The 15,177-nt window shown below is 59.5% G+C and overlaps 1 protein-coding gene across 4 annotated transcripts in view; it reads left to right on the top strand.

Annotated features, from left to right (window-relative positions):
* Positions 1-391: 391 nt before the first annotated feature.
* Positions 392-15,177, top strand: part of PLXNA1 (plexin A1) — a 125,824-nt gene continuing 111,038 nt past the window's right edge. Inside the window, exon 1 of one of the 4 annotated variants that reach the window (XM_030043945.2) lies at positions 392-506. The gene's annotated coding sequence lies outside the window, so the exon portion shown is untranslated. Of the gene's footprint in view, positions 507-903; positions 1,045-2,833; positions 3,140-5,990; positions 6,059-15,177 lie in introns of those variants that run through there. The other 3 variants (XM_030043943.2, XM_030043946.2, XM_030043944.2) reach the window with 3 other exon arrangements.

Raw genomic sequence — 15,177 nt, forward strand, 5'->3', positions numbered from 1 at the left:
CCATCCCAAAGGTCGCTCATGAAATCAGCGGAGATCCTGATTATAAACACTGTATTTATTTCTGTTCGTCTTTACAAAGGTCTCTTCCCAACTGAGAGATGACGGAACGTTTCTGTAGGGCCTACACCAACCAGCAGGACCCCTTGCATGGGGGTGTGACGTGCTGGGGGCAGGCAGGGGATCACCCGCTCCCTCGGGGAAGGGAAGCCCTGGCCGGCACTGGGAGAGGGAAAAGCAAGAGAGAGAATGTAAGGGTGCGGGACTGAAGGTGACAAAAGTGGCTGGCGCTGAGTGTGTTTAAAAAAGACGAACAGCCACCTCAGCCCCCCATTTAATCTCTTTTTATGGCTTTTATTATTTTTTTCCCCCTTTCTAATTTTATTTTTAGGCAGACTGGATGCGGTGCCAGTGGAAAGATGCTGACTGGACCTCCCTGGGGAGCGCAGTCCGGCCGTGGGCTGCAGGGGGAAGGCCGAAGAGGACGCTCCGCGCTGCTCCGCCCGCAGGTGGGTGCCGGCCCCGGCGGTTGCCCCACGGTCGCGTTGCGTGGGGTGTTCGGTCCCCACCGCTCCACGGCCGCTTTTAGAGCTCCTCCCCGCGCGGCATCGCCCTTTTAAGGGCAGGCGGAGGGCGGGGAGGCTCCGCCCCCTTCCCCCTCTCTCTCCCCCCGTTCCCCCTTGGGCGCCCCCTGGAGGCGCCGCGCGGGCGGGCGCGCGCGCGCGCGCCACCGCCTCCCCTCCCTCGCGCCGCCGGTGCGGGCGGGCGTGCGCGTGCGTGCGTGTGCGCGCGCGCGGCGGCGGCGGGGGCGCGCGGCGGGCGGCGTTCCGTCGGGGCCCCGCGCCGCCGTCCCATTCATGCGGGGCAGCGGCGGCGGCGGCGGCGCGAGCGAGGCGGGCGCGGAGCCCCGGGCGGCGGCGGCGGCGGCGGGGGGAGGCGGGCGCGGAGGAGGAGGAGGAGGCGGCGGCGGCTGCGACGGCCCGGCGGGCGGCTCGGTGTGGAATGCAATTATGGCTGGCACGGCGGAGGCGAGCGGGGACCGGAGCCGTGAGTAACCCGGTTGCAACTTTCCTCCGCGGGCGCGGCGCGTGCCTTTCTGCGCCCGATCGGTCGCTTTGGTAAAAACGCGCGGATTTGCCTTTATTGCCCCCAAAAATACACGGCGGCGGCGGCGGAGAGGGGCTGGCCCGGGCAGGGCAGCGCAGCGGCGGCCCGTCGGGGGGCGCGGAGGGGCCGCGGCGGCCGGGCTGGGCTGGGCCGGGCCGGGCCGGCGCCGCGCTGCTGCCGCCCGGGGCCAGCCCGCATTGCGCCCCGCGGCTCCGGGAGCGCGGCCGCGGGAACCGCCTCCCGCGGGAGGACAAAAACCCGCCGGGGATCGAGCCTTTTCCTTTATCCGCCCCACGCCCCGCGTGGGTTTCGCGGCGGGGTGCCGGGGACCGGGCAGGTGCGGGCCGGACCGGGCGGGGGCCACCTCCCCCGCTCGGAGCCGCTCGGGCCGGGGCGGGCGGTCCCGCGGGGCTGCCGGGGCCGGGGGCGCGTCCCTGCCCGGCGGAGCGGCGGGGCCGGCCGCCTCCCCTCCCCGCCGCAGCCCGCCCCGGCTTCTCGGCGGGCTTCGCTTCCCCGGTGCCGCCCCGCGGGGAGCCCGCCGGCCCCGAGCGCTGCCCGCCCGAGTGCGGCGCGGCCGGAGGCGTGAGCGGGGCGCAGCCTTTCCCCGGGCTCGCCGCCTCGGCTCCCCGCTTCGTCCATCCGCGCTGCCGTCCCCGCGCCTCGCCGCCCCGCATCCGCCCTCGCATCCTCGCTGCCATCCTCGCATCCCGGCTGCTTCGCGTCCCCGCATCCCACCGGGGCGCGGGGCGCGGCATGCCGGGCTGGGCTCGCCCCGAAACCCGCAGAGCCGCCGTTCCCCGTCCCCGGCTAGCCGGCGGAGGGGTGCCCCGGGGATGCTGGCGGACCGGCTGGGGTTTGCTCAGCGAGGCGGGGAGCCCTGCGGGATCGGGATGGCCGCCGTCGCCCTCGTTGTAATCGTTACTATTGTGATCGCGTCGTAGTTTCGCAGCGCAGCGCCCGGGCACCTCTCGGACCGAGGCGTGGGAGGCTGCAATACCTGTGTGCGGGGCTGCGTGCCGGTGCGCGCCTGCCGCCTCCGATATTAACGTGGAAGGTGGCAAATAAAGCTGGCTGCGCCTTCGGTGTCCGTTAAGCCCTTTCCCTTTCCCGTTTCTGCCCCTGCAAACGCACACGGCGGCTCCGGCGTGCGAGCGGGGAGGGATTTGCAAAATCTTTGTGGCATGCTGAAATAAATCCTGAAATCCCTTCTTCTCCCTTGTTCTCCTTGCGGGGAAATTCTTCCTTCTGCCCCTGGCCGAGTGCCGGGGTGGGGGGAGCCAGGGGAGGAGGGCTGGTGTGTAAACAGGGCTTAACATGAAGGTCACTGGTTAAAGAGGAGATGGATGGGAGAGAAAAGACAGGCATTAACCTCACTTGTTAGCTTCCTCCTTCCTCCTGCTTTGGGGAGGACAAAACAAAAGCAGAACCTGCTAACGGGGGGGATGAATATTCATGATCCTTCTCCTATGCTCTGGGACACGGAGGGGAGAAAAGTTGGGCAGATGAGCTGCCTTTCCGAAGCTGCTTTTCCTCCGGCTTGCGAGAAAATCCCTTTCTGCTGAGCGAGGGCTGTGTCGGGGGGAATTACCAGCCTTCTGCTGAATTTTTTTTTTTTTTAAATTTTTTTATTTCTTTTGTGTGTGGCTTCGAGGAAAAAAAAAAAAGGAAAAAAAAAAGAGGAGCTGAGGCTATTGACTACATCAAAGGTTATCCATTTGAAAACACCATTTTCCTCTGAACAGCGGCTAATTGCTTCCTGAACAATCCCAGGGTCTTTTGTATATACTCAGTGGGTAAAATGAGTGACTCGATGTCTCTCTCTCAAGACACTGGTGACCAAATGGGGTGGAAAGGTGGAGAAGCCAAGGAAAAGCAGCAGGGCAGAAGCCTCTGAGAGGATGCATGGATAATTTCTTAAGCGGCTGCGAGGGGGGAAGGTTTTTGCTTCTGCCTGCTCCCCGCAGCGCGGTCTGCTGGTGCCGGTGGATGCCGGCGCTGGCAGCGGCGTGGCGGCACGGGGCTGTAAGGAAGGCTGGTAAGGAAGTTTGGATTCAAAATACCCGATCGGGCGTGTGATCCGGTGCTCCCCATCCGCCTGCGGCTTTGGCTGCCGGTGCCGCTCCTCCGAGAGCGGTGAGCCTGGATGCGCTGCTTCCCGGGGGGCTGCGGGGTGGCAGCGCTGGGGGCTGGCTGGCTCCTGCTCCTTTGGGTGGCTGGGCTTTCTGCAGCTGGTACCCTGAAGATTAAAGTTTTGGTGGCATTGTTTTTGTTAGCACGATGATAGTGGTGCTGGCAAGAGTTTTCCCTTTTTGGCTTTTTTTTTTTTTTTTTTTTTAATAGATGCATTGGATTTGGAGCAGAGCGGAGGCATCTGCCTTCGTGCACACTCGGGCCGTGCACGGAGCCGTGGAGAAGAGCCCTTGTGCCTCTCGGTAACACAAAGCCCTTTTCCCATGCGAGGCAAGAGTGCCTTGCGAGAGATAAACAAACTCCTCTGAACTCCGGCGGAGACGGGGCCGAGGGCCACGCCGGCAGCTCCGGGCGAGTGCTGTTTCGCCGGAGCTTTGCGCAGCCGAAATGGAAGAGGGTAATAAAAGCGGCGCTGCTGCGTGCTGGCAGAGCTGCCTCCCCTCCTCCATCACAGCAGCAGCCGGGGCCGGCCCCTGCCCTGCTCCCTGGGTGTAAATGTCATGCCAGGCAATTTATTTCGGTGGGTTCGCTGCGTTTGCTATCCGTTGAAAAAAGGGAAGGATCCGGCCCTGTGATCGGACTTAATGAAGGAAACTTGTACGTGTTTATTCTTTAGGCTGAGTGTGGGTCAGGGCCTTTGTTGCTGCCTGCCTTGCTCCTGGCTGTAGCACTAACCACCGGCGAGAGCCGGACTCGGCCCTGAGCTGGGAATTTTTGAGCGGGAGTGCCCAGTGCTGACGCTGCCGGCTCCCTGCAAACCGGGGGGAGCCTTCCCTGCAGCATCGGGCTTCTGCTGAGTCCCGCTGGGCTTTGTTGTTGACCACCTCTCTGTATAGGGTGTTTTGATGCTGCGGTCATTTGTGTCCACAGTGAGGGGTCAGTCGTGTTTTTTGGCATTCCCGGCACAACAGAAGGAAGGTGGACCTTGGAAGAGGCAGGGCAGCGGAGGTGCTGCCATCCCTCTGTGCTGCGACGGGAAGGCGGGCATGGGTCACCCCGATGCCCATATGCCATCCTTACTGCCTGCAAGCTCAGATTTTTGCATTGACCTGGGCTGGTGGGATACATGCGTGGAAATGTTGGGTTGCTGCTCTCTGTGATCCATTGATGTCTCCTCCAAACTGTGTCATTAGATACTTGTGTGCTGTTTGGAAGACACCAGTGGGCAGAGTGCTCCTGGCCAGTGTGTGACCGGTGAACGGCTCGGTGGTGTGCCATCTGTGTGGAGGAAGGCCCAAGGGCTGGGAATCACAAGTGATGGGGAGCTTGGTTCAGCATGGCCCACGATCCCTTACCTCTCCAGGGTTTGGGCTGGGGCCCCTTTTCCCAGCAAGGTGGTGAGTGCTGTGGCTCCATGCAAAATGGGGAGGAACGAGCGTTTGCCACTGTCCAGTGCTGGGGTGGCTGGTTTGGCTTCAGGCTGGAGCCAGCTGCTTCTCTGGCTGTAGCCCATGACGTGTTCCGGGCAGTGCTATGGGTCACATCCCACTACAGATAGGCGGTGTGTGGTGAGAACACGTTTGCTCTGACACCGTCTCTGACCCACAGCCTCAGCCATGCCCCTCTTAGTCCTGGCCGGGATGCGGCACGGAAGCCATGTAGATACCCCAACGTGGTCCTCCAGCTGCGCTTGGAAGCCAAGTTTGAGCAAATATCTTGTGCATCATGGAGGTGCATCATGAGCTCCAGCCAATAAATAAATCTTGATGGTTTTTATGCCGGGCATGGGCATACACAGCTTGTCTCCCTTGCACTCGGCATGTTGTGTAGCCAAAACACCCGTCTTCCCACCGGCTCATCAGAGTGTGGCCGGGCGCAGGGCGGTGTCCTTGTTTGCCTTGCTTCCCTGAGCATCCCACGTCTGCGGCTGCCTCCAGCCCTTGTTCCAGGTGGAAGCCACCACTTAAACCCCTGAATTAAAAACATTTAAAAGTTTATTTTCCCTTTAGCCAAGGCTTGGCAAACCTCCTCCTTGTTGCCGGTGTGCCGAGATGTTTGAGTCTGGAGAAAAACTCCACAGGCAGACCGTCTGGCTCGCCCTCCATAAACGCTTTTGCTCCTTTCTCCTCTGAAGTCTCCTTGCGTGGTGTAAGGTGGACTATTTTGGGTGACCCCTCCATCCCTAAGGTGTGGGGTGCCTTGATGTGATGGGGGCCAAGTCCACCCCTGCCCCGTGGGCTGCTGTGTGCTGGTCTGTGCCCAGGGGCCGAGACCCTCGCGAGCCGCCTGAACCGCGGAGGAGATTTGTTATCGCCGGGGTCGATCCGGGGCCTGGTGCGAGCCAGGGCGCGATATCCTCTTTGCTCCTTGAGCCGAGCTTGTGAGGGATTTTGCTGGAGAAAGTGCCTGGGGTGAGAGCATGGCAGGGGTGCCGGGTACAGGCTGCGTGGCTCTGGGGGTCCCGCTGTGCGGGGACCGTCTCCTCTCCATCTCTCCTCCTCCTCCCCCTCCGCAGCCTGCGGATCAGCCCCAGGGCTCGGCACCTGCCTCCCCTGTCTCGAGCATCCCGCAATCTGCTGGCCAACTTGGCAGGGAGACCCAGGAGCAGTAGTAATCCAATTTGGGCAGTTTAGCTGCGCTTTGCTATCCGTGCTGCTGGCCGGAGCTTGGGAGCTTTAATCCGGCTAATGACCCCGGCTTCAGGGATTGAGTAACCGACGACCATTTACTTGATTTGGTTTTCCTTTCTGTCGGCAGCGGAGGACAGAGGCTGTGGCTGTTTCCGAGTCCTGCCCCTCGTATCGGGGACGGTTTCCAGGTGTAGGTACGTGTGGGGACTGGAGGGCAAGGGCAGCGCGGAGGGGCACTGCAATCCCCATTTTTCCTTCGGGAGATCCCTCCTTCCCCCTTCCCATTTTCCATCTGCTCCCCGTCTTTCTTGGGTGAAGATAAGCCCTTCTGCCGGAGCTGTTTTGCAACATACTATTATTTTCAGTAAGGCAAAGCCAAGAAAAATAAAGCGCCTCTCTTCCTTCGGTTGCCTACTGTTTAATGTACAAAATACAGGGGTGGTAATTGCATTAAAATGTATATAATTATACTGGAGGGAGACAAAAAAAAATCTTGCTAATTGCATGGGTGTTTTGAACTGATAAATGTTGAGTGATTCGTATTTTCTTGGGAGTTTGGTGGAGCAGAGCTGCAGTCCAGCGCATGAGGGGTTAGGAGCAGGGCTGGTTTCCCACCGTTACTGGGAAGCCAGCTGGGATGCTTGCCCTCCCGGGATGCTCCAAGCCCCTCGGGGGTAGTGCCGGTTGTGTCTGGGGCCCGATCCTCCGGCACTACCCTCATCCAGGCAAATATTGGCATTGCTGTAGAAAACCTGCAAGTGCCTTTGCTTTACGTGCTTAGTTAAGCAACTGCTTGTGTGTCAAAATATTCAGGCTCTTGCAGAGGTAAACCCCTGGCGAGAGGAAAGGCAGATTCCCGTCGGCGCTTGTGCTGGGGGAAGAAATTTCCTGCGTGATGTAGCCCCACGTCCAGGGGCTGTTCCCCCCCATTAATGTCATGTTGGTGCGAGTGGTTACTGCTAGTGGCTCACCCCTTGGGCAGGGTGGGAGGAAGGATGGTCTAACGTTTCAAATGACACGATGTGAAAACCACATTTCCTTCTGCGAATGCTGACCCCGTCAGAGCTGCCGATAACATCACAGGTAATTATAATGGCAATAAGTTGTTTGCTTTGTGCGTGCAGCCGTGCTCTGTGTACAGGCGGCTGCTTTGCTCTTCCTGTGCAGACTGTTAGTTTCAACAGGGGAAGAGGAAAACCCAAAAATATTTTAGGAGGAGTTTAAAAATAATCTTCGAGCTTGGCCGGTGGGCAGGATGTTTCGCAGAATCATGTTCCGTGCTGGTCCAAGTCCAGCCCTGTGGCCCTCGGAAGGCTTTGCTAGGCGGTGTTAAGTGCTGTCTTGTCATTTTGGCCAGCCTGAGGACTTGCTGCCGGTCTCGGAGCCGGAGGGGGCCAGGAGCCATCCCTGGGCTTTGGCTTTTGCGCCGGCTGGGTCGGGCTGACCCCGTACCCGAGCAGTGGCAAAGCCAGGGCGTGAGCCCAAGCTCGAGCTTACAGCTGCCGAGGCCTCTGTAAAACACTTAAAATCCGTTCCCCAGCGTCGCGCTCCCTCCACCCCCATTTCCTCCTCGGTGGTTTTTATTCCTAGGAGTGCTGGCATGCCAGCAGGGTCCCTGCCTGCCGCCTGCCTGCCCACTGCTGCTTATCTCGGGGTCCGGCTCCTGGATGGCTGCGTCCTTTCCGGAGTCACGGGGGGCTCTCCCCTCTCTGGCGGGACCGGAATCGGCCCGATGAGCCCTTCTGAAGTCAAGAACCTGTTTTTCAGGCTGATGTCATCGGGAAGAAATGGGGGAGGAGGAAGGCAGCGCCGCTTCCGAAGGAGAGCTGCCATCGAGCCCGTGAGGCCGCCGGCGGCCCCGGCTTCCACTGACGCCCGCTATTATTCCTTATTATCGGCACGGTAGTGGTGCCCGCAGGCCTGCCGGCACACGTGGGAGAGGTCCCGCTCTGCACGGCCTCGTGCCTGCGTGGGTGCGAGGCGGGAGGGAGGGATGCGCCCGTGCCAGGGGCGCGCGTCGGCTTGCCCCGGGACTCCGAGCAGGACGCCTTTAGTCTCGCCGGGTGTGTGCCTCGCGCGGCTCCCTGGCCCTTTGTGGGGTGGCGGCGCTTGCTGGAGCCACCATCCAGCCACCTTCATTAGCAGAAAGTGGATTTTTGGCAGAGATTTTTATTTTTTTTTTTTTTTTTTTTTTTTCCCTCCTCCGCTCGGTTTTGCGGTAAACGAGCAGGTCTGTTGCGCTGATGCCTGTCGGGGTCTCAGCCCCTCGTGCACCGAGTCAGGCTGTAGCGGCGCGCCTGTGTCCAGCGTGGGTTGGGCTTGCAACCAGGATCTGCAGGAAGAGAAGCAGCCTCGCTCTGCTCTCTCTCCCAGCCAGCACCTCTTGGGCAGCGCCGTACCCACGCTTCGACGTTTGCTCTGCCCGGGTCGGACGGGTAAGACCCCCAGGTCAGTTGGGTAAGACCCCCTTGCTGCAGGTGTGCTGGAGTGGGGGGCCGTGCCGCCAGCAGGAGAGCAGAGTGCAGGCGCAGCCCCTGCCACGGTGCGCGCGGTGCCTCCCGGTTTTTATCGGATGCCCTGCGCTCATTGTGCTGCGAGTGAAGCCCCCGCTAGTCTCTCGGAGCAGTTTCCCCTGTGGTGGTGTTGCTGTGGGGAGGCTTTTGGGCTCTCCCCCTTCCCCTTGTTGCCCGTCCCACTGCCGAGCAAGTCTCCGCTAGCTCTCCGGCTGTCTCGCTGCTCCTGGGTCAGGTCCCGCTTGGGCAAATAGAACACAGGGCTGTGCTGAGCTGGGACCTCCGCAAGGGAAGAGGAGCCGGGACCTGAGCCGATTCCAGCTGCGGTGCTCGGGGCAGCACGACTGAGACGGCAGAGAGGGAAGGATGGGATGTTTGGGGGAAGGAAAGGCACGCACGGCTTGGGGTTTAGCTGGGGAAACCTCGTTTGGAGTTTTGTGGTCTGTTTTAATTGGCCCTAACTCTGGCAGCAGTCGTGCTCAGCTCGCCACGTGATGGCATGAGTGCTGGTGTCAGCACGGGGCCGGGCGGAAGCATGGGAATTTCAGCTCAGCTGGGATTAAACCAGCCTCAGAGCGACTTCCCTTTGCTGGGAGCAGAGCGGGTCCAGCAACCAGGAATCCTCCTGTGGCAGTGCTTCGTTGCAAAGCAGGAGCTCACGGGATTCCGTCTGAGATCTGGGGGAAGCGCAGCTCTCCCGCTGGCCTTGCAGAGGCGGTTAGAAGGTGCGGATGTGTGTGCGTGTGTTGGAGAGGGGAAAGCCCAGCCTGGAGAGCCGGGCTGGAAGAGGTGCATTGATCTGGGGAGGGTCAGGCTTGCTTTCGTGGCTGCCCTGGCCCAGTGGAGGACATGGAACAGCGGGTTTGGGAGCGAGGAGCAATGTGTTATGACACCCGGAGTGAGATCAGACAAGGGAAGGATGCTGGTGGCCAGAGAACCAGTCGTTGGACTTCCCTACTGACTGTTGGGAGACCTGGCTGGTGGGTGACTTTCTGGGTCCCTGCAGGTCCAGCTGGACCAAGGTGACCTCTGCCAGCAGGGCTGGTTTTCAGGACATTTACATTGGGCAATGGACTGATGGGATGTGAGAACCAGGGTCTGGAGCGCGTGGGCGAAAGCCAAGGTGGAAGGTGGCCTTCAGGGGACTTGGTCTGGACTTTGCTCTGAATCTGGGGACAAAATGTTGATAATTGGTCCTGGTTGAGGTGGCAAAATTCACATCAGTCTGGGGTCTGAAGCCTTGAGCTAGCCTGGGTGTTCATAGTAGGAAGCCGCAGTCCCATAGCTGGGGTCGTGGCGCCTTGGGTCAGGGTCTGCAGCATGTCAAGAGGCACAGAGGGTTTGGGGTGGGGTGTTGTGCTCCATGTATGCTGATGGACAACCTTCCTGAAGCAGGATGGGGAGGCAGCAGGCTGTGTCCTGTGCGGATGGTCAGCTGTGGGCTGTGCGTTGGTCTCCATCCCAGGCATGGGTCGATCTAGGTCTTTATATTGCTCCTTTGGCTGCAGGAGCTCGAGGGAAGGATGGGGTGCATTCTCCTCTTGGGAAGTGCACATCCAGCATGTGGGCTGCATATAGAAAGCCCCTCAGCAGCCCTTATAGGGTCCCTATAGGGACCTTGATACCCAGATGAGTTGTGAGAATGAAGGAAAGGACAGCCATCAGCTTTCACTTTCAGCATAGCTGAACGGAGTTGGGGAATATGTGTAAGGTCTCAGTCCATGCTCGGTTTCCACGGCAGGGACAAGCAGTCCTGGCAGGACCTGCGGAGACTGTCTTTGTGTGCCTTTCTGCCTTGGGACGTTGTGGTTGGGGGAAAGCCTGCATTTCCATCTTGGAAATACTCATGAGCCCATTTGGGAACCGCTCTCTGCAGGGGAGCATGCAGTCCCTTGATGGCGAGAGCACGTGGTGACTCCGGGGCGGTTCTCCTTGATCTGACATGACTTCTTGTGGAGGACCGGAGAAGGGGAACTGTGCACTTGAGAAACGCTATTTAATTTCCTTGCTACTTGTTCTTTTATGGCCCTTTTTGCTGAGGGTCACACTTCTTCCTGAAGCCCTTGGGCAGTAGATGGCCACTTCTCCTTGTCACGTTTTTCAGGACAGAAGAGGTTGAATTTCTTGTCCCGAAGATCCTTGCAGAGCGGGAGTGGAAGCTGCTGTGCCCATGTGCGCTGCAGTGGCGGGGCAGGATGGGATCCTCAGCCCCTGCCTGGGGGGATGGCAGGAGCCTGGGAGGAAACTGAAGATGCTAAAGATATTACTGATGCAGGTGACAGTAATGGAGATTGGAGCAGGGCAGCTTCAGAACTTGCTATTGATTTCATCAGGGTGTGGTTTGAGCCAGGGATAAGATTTGCAATGATTTAACCCGCTTGCTAGGGAGACACCCTAGCCAAGTGGTTTTTAATGACTGTGTGCGGTGAAGGAAGGAGTTAAAGTTTAGCCCTGTTGCAGAGGATTGCATACATACTGCAGCTCTAACTCGGTACCACCACCAGCCTTTCCTCATTGTTGCAAGGCTTTTCCCAGGCAGACGAACCTAAAAATACACCAGCTGTATGGTAAGGCTGGCTCTCCTGCGGGCTTTTCTTTCCCCCGGATAATCTCCCCTCTCTCCCCTTTGCTAATTACTGGCAGCTCAGCAGCTCGTGCGTTTGAAAATGGAGCCAGTCCCTTCTCGGACCGTTTCCTATTGCTGAGAGCAGCGAGTGACTTGGAGAGATTGCAGGTAAAGACCCATTAGATGCCATTTCCCCTTTCGGGGTTCGGTTATATGGGGGTTTTCAATCCCGTTCCTTCACTCTTACAGCCTCCCTTGCAAAGTGCAAGGCTGTAAAGCTCTTGGGGCAGTTTGCAGCCTCATCCCACTGCTTGAGAGCAGCTTCTCTCCAAGACAAACAGTGCTTTCCCTAACCCTGGGGGTGCAGACCTGCCTGGGACCCCAGTAACCATGCGGGGGTCCTGCCGGGGTGTTGCACGGTGGCAGACAGCATCAGCGGCGATGTGAGCCCGCCGGGGTCTTGGTGATGCAGGAGTGGGGACGGCAAGTGGATCTGGGGGTGCCAGATGTGCACCCCTGTGCTCATCGGCATGTTTTAAACCCTGGCTTCGGCTATTTTCGCGAGAGCTGCCGCTTTGTAGCCTGGCTGCCGGTGCTGACTCGGCATCTCTCAGTGCTCTGGACTTGCTGCCCGGACGAGTGGAGAGCTGGTCCTTAATGCTCTGTCCAGTCTTTGCCTTTTAAGGTTAGTTTCTCCATCCCACTACTCCTGCTTTCTGCTATCAAAAGCGATGATTATTTTCCCAAAACATGATCTACCATTCCAAACCCAGGTTTCTGTCCGCTCTGCGGGACCAGCAAGCTCGCAGCCTCGGGGGATGAATGCTGCCGCCCCTTGCCACCTCTTTAACAGCAAGCAAGTGGGACTCAGGCATTTGTGGGGCATGTCAATGGCTTTTTGATGAAAGGCCCTTTTGAAGCCAGGGTGCGTGAGCGTCGGCTGTGACGAGACGGGCAGCCCCATCCAGGTCATGCAGCAGTTGCGACCATCTCGGCATGGCCACTTTCGAGGTGAAACCGTGAGCAAATGTCCTCTCTGGCGTGGGATGAAAGGAACTGGGGCGGATTTGGCGCTTGCACGATTGCTTCGCCGGCTTTGTTTCTGATGGCAGGTTTCCTGCTATGTATGTGTGTGTGTATATATATATATGTGTGTGCGCATGGAAAACAAAACACAAGCCTGCGGTGCTGTCTCGCCGGCGGCATGGCCCCACTGCGGGGTGAGCCAGCCCTGCGTGGGGATGCTCTGTGCTGCAGGATGCTCTGCGCTGCATCGCTTGCTGCCCAGGCAGCGTAACGGGGTATATTTTTGGTCCTGCTCTGCCACTTGGCACGCATACATCCAGGCTGGGGTGTATTATTTTATTTTAGCCTGTTTCAGGGCTGGGCTCGGCTCCAGGGTGTCCGCTCAGGGTTTTCCATGCTTTTGGACCGTGGTGGTGGTGTGCGCGGTGCAGGTCTCGCTTCGTGGTGGCACTGGTGCGTTGGTCCTGGGCTGGCTGATTGAGTGCAGCCCTGAGGGATTTGGGTGCTGCGTGGTTCAAAGCGGGTGCTGGCGGAGGAGCTGCCCTGCCGTTAGCCGAACCGTGACCTCTCTGTGGGGGTTGGAGGCAGTGTGACGGGAGGGAAATGCCCTTTGGCCCCCACGCTGTTCCTCCCCGGCTGCTCCCACGGAGCAGCGCCTGTGCTCCAGTGCAGGACTGCCTGCTGCCCCCACCGCTGTGGTGTTGGACCCCACTTTAATTCAGTCCAAGTCTCGGGCACCCAGATCATTTAATCCCGAAGAAAGCAAACTAACCATTCCTGCTGGGTTTTTTTAGTAGTTGCTGCTGATGGTTTTAAGCAGGACTGGACAAAACCCCTGCTGGTGTCAGGGCAGTAGGATGAGTTGTTGCTGCTAACGTATATTTAGGAGCAGAAATCTCAGCGGAGCTCTGCAGAGTGTCATCTCTGCTCGCCCCAGCTCTGCCTCACTTTGCTTTTCTCCAACTCCTGAGTAGCAGTTCCCTACGTTAATTTGGGAATCTCCTGTTGGGGTTTCGAGCCCTGCTTTGTGGCAGCAGCCTGACCTCCAGCTCTCCCGCCCGCTTCCTGAAATAGAAACGATGAATCATAGAAACGCACCAAGAAAGTGACTTCCCTGTCCCACTCACCCATCCCGGCAGGACGATGCTCTGGCTGGCATCCCCACGCTGCACCACGCTCCCGCTTTCACCTCCACTGCCTTCCCCGCTCCTCCTCCTCTCTGCGGCGTGTCGCTGGCCCGTGAGTTTCGTGTCGGTGGTGATCTTGCAAGGGAGCTGGCCGTACTGTTCCTGGAGGGTCTCAGCCCCGTGGTTTGCGGCAGCTTGGTGAGAGCCATGCCGGTTTCTTGGGGTGGGAAACCTCCCTCCAGCAACCCACCAGGAAACCGCGCTGACTGCCGCTGGCAGCTTTCTGAGCTAACCGGGGGGGGGTTGTGCTGACAGCGCGGCTTGGTCCCATGCGTCGGTGTGGTTTGGGGCTAATAAGCTCCGATCTGGGGTGCTCGTGGTTATGGTCTTACTGACAAACTTGTAAAAATGAAGATGCTGGGCAGCGTGGCTGTTGGAAAAGGTGGTAGGAATGGAGGATTAGGACCATGGGGATGATTTCCAGGGCTGATGGCTTCACGGTTTGGCTGTGTCCACACTCATGGAGCTTTGTGGCACCTGGCTTTGGTCTGAGTGTTGCTCGTACGCCGTTGCCCAAATCTCCCTTGAGGTTATTGGCTTGGAGGTGGATGTGTTGGGGGGCAGAAGGGAGCAGGGTGGTGAGCACGTGGGCACAGGAGAGCTGGTGGAGATGGCGGATCTGCAGAGAGGGTTTGGAAGTGGTGCAGAAGCTTTGCCCAAAGTGCTGGGGGCCCAGCAGAGCTGGCAGGGCTGCAGGGATGGCCAGGGCTGGGCTTGCCCTGGGAAGGGAGAGAGGGGTTTTGTGTTTGTTGGGAGTGGGAGAAGAAGTCTCTCCCTTCCCTCAGACCTCTCCTTGGCTGCCTCTGTGGCTTGGGAAGGGGGCAGCAGAATTGAAGGATGCTATATGGGATGTTGGGGTACCCATATGGCCCGGGCGCTGGCCCAGTGACAACGCAGCCCCCCTAAGGTTTGCATGGGGCCTGGCTGGTGGGTCCCACAGCCCTGCTAAGAGCAGGCTGCCGAGCTCTGGCGTAGCCATTCGGCCCCACGCAGCCCTGCCGTTATGGTGTGCGCAGCCGGCTGCCCTCTGATGACGCCCTGCCCGGTGTGGGATGCCAGCAGAGCCGCACAGTCACCTCGGGCCATATTTCCTACCTTCCTCCTCGGGCAGGTTATCCTGGGCTGAGTCAGAGATGGGCGATAAGGAGAGGGAGGCTCTCCTCTTCTGCTGGCTTTGGGAGAGGCTTATCTGCAGCTGCTGGGGTGGGGAACAGAGGGCTGAGCTCCTGCCCCGGTCCCTCGGGAGCAATGGTCCCACCCTGGGTGGGTGGGTTGTGATGGTGTCGGTGGGACGGGCTGTGTGCTGGCAGGGGTTTGCACAACCCCACGTTACCCCAGGGGTGCTTGTGCATGGGGGGGGGATGGAGAAGACGGGAAGGGGGTGTAACTGAGGGGCTGCTGAGCAGACACAGAGGGCAGAGCTGTCTCTGTCAGCTACCTGCAGCCATCTCCTCCCCGCTGCCGGGGATGCAAAGGTCACACTGGTGTGGGGTTTTTGGCTGGCTCCCTGCTGCTTTGCTGCTCCCATCCGTGGCACAGCAGTGTGCAGAGCTCTCCATCCTCCCTCCCTGTGCCCCCTCGTCCCTCCGGAGCCTCTCAAACTGACCGCGTGATGGCTGGCCCTGCGTTTATTAACGCATATAAATGCCAGAAGGACGTGCTTCTCCTTGCTGTGCCCGCTCGCTCCCCACAACTCCTCCTGCCCATGGCTCTCCTGGGGTTTGTCAGGCAGGCAGGTGGCAGGGACGGCAGGCAGCATGCCAGGGCTCGGCCCTCTCAGCGCCTTTAAAAGGTGCTTTTGAGATCCTCCTCTGTGTAGGGGCTTGGGCCGTGCTTGCTGCAAACTGGGTTTTTGCATCTGCTCCCAGTGCCGTGGTGGAGCGGGGCGGGAGCAGCAGGCCAGGTGCCTCGTCTTGAGGCTTGTTAGCAGCCATCCCAGGCTAACGCTTTGGTGCTGCTGGTGGTCTTAAAAGCAGGTCAGGGCCAGCTACGCCCCGCCGAGGCGTTTGTATGCGGTAGGT

This window comes from Aquila chrysaetos, chromosome 20 (genome assembly GCF_900496995.4).
Source record: "Aquila chrysaetos chrysaetos chromosome 20, bAquChr1.4, whole genome shotgun sequence".
NCBI lineage: Eukaryota > Metazoa > Chordata > Aves > Accipitriformes > Accipitridae > Aquila > Aquila chrysaetos.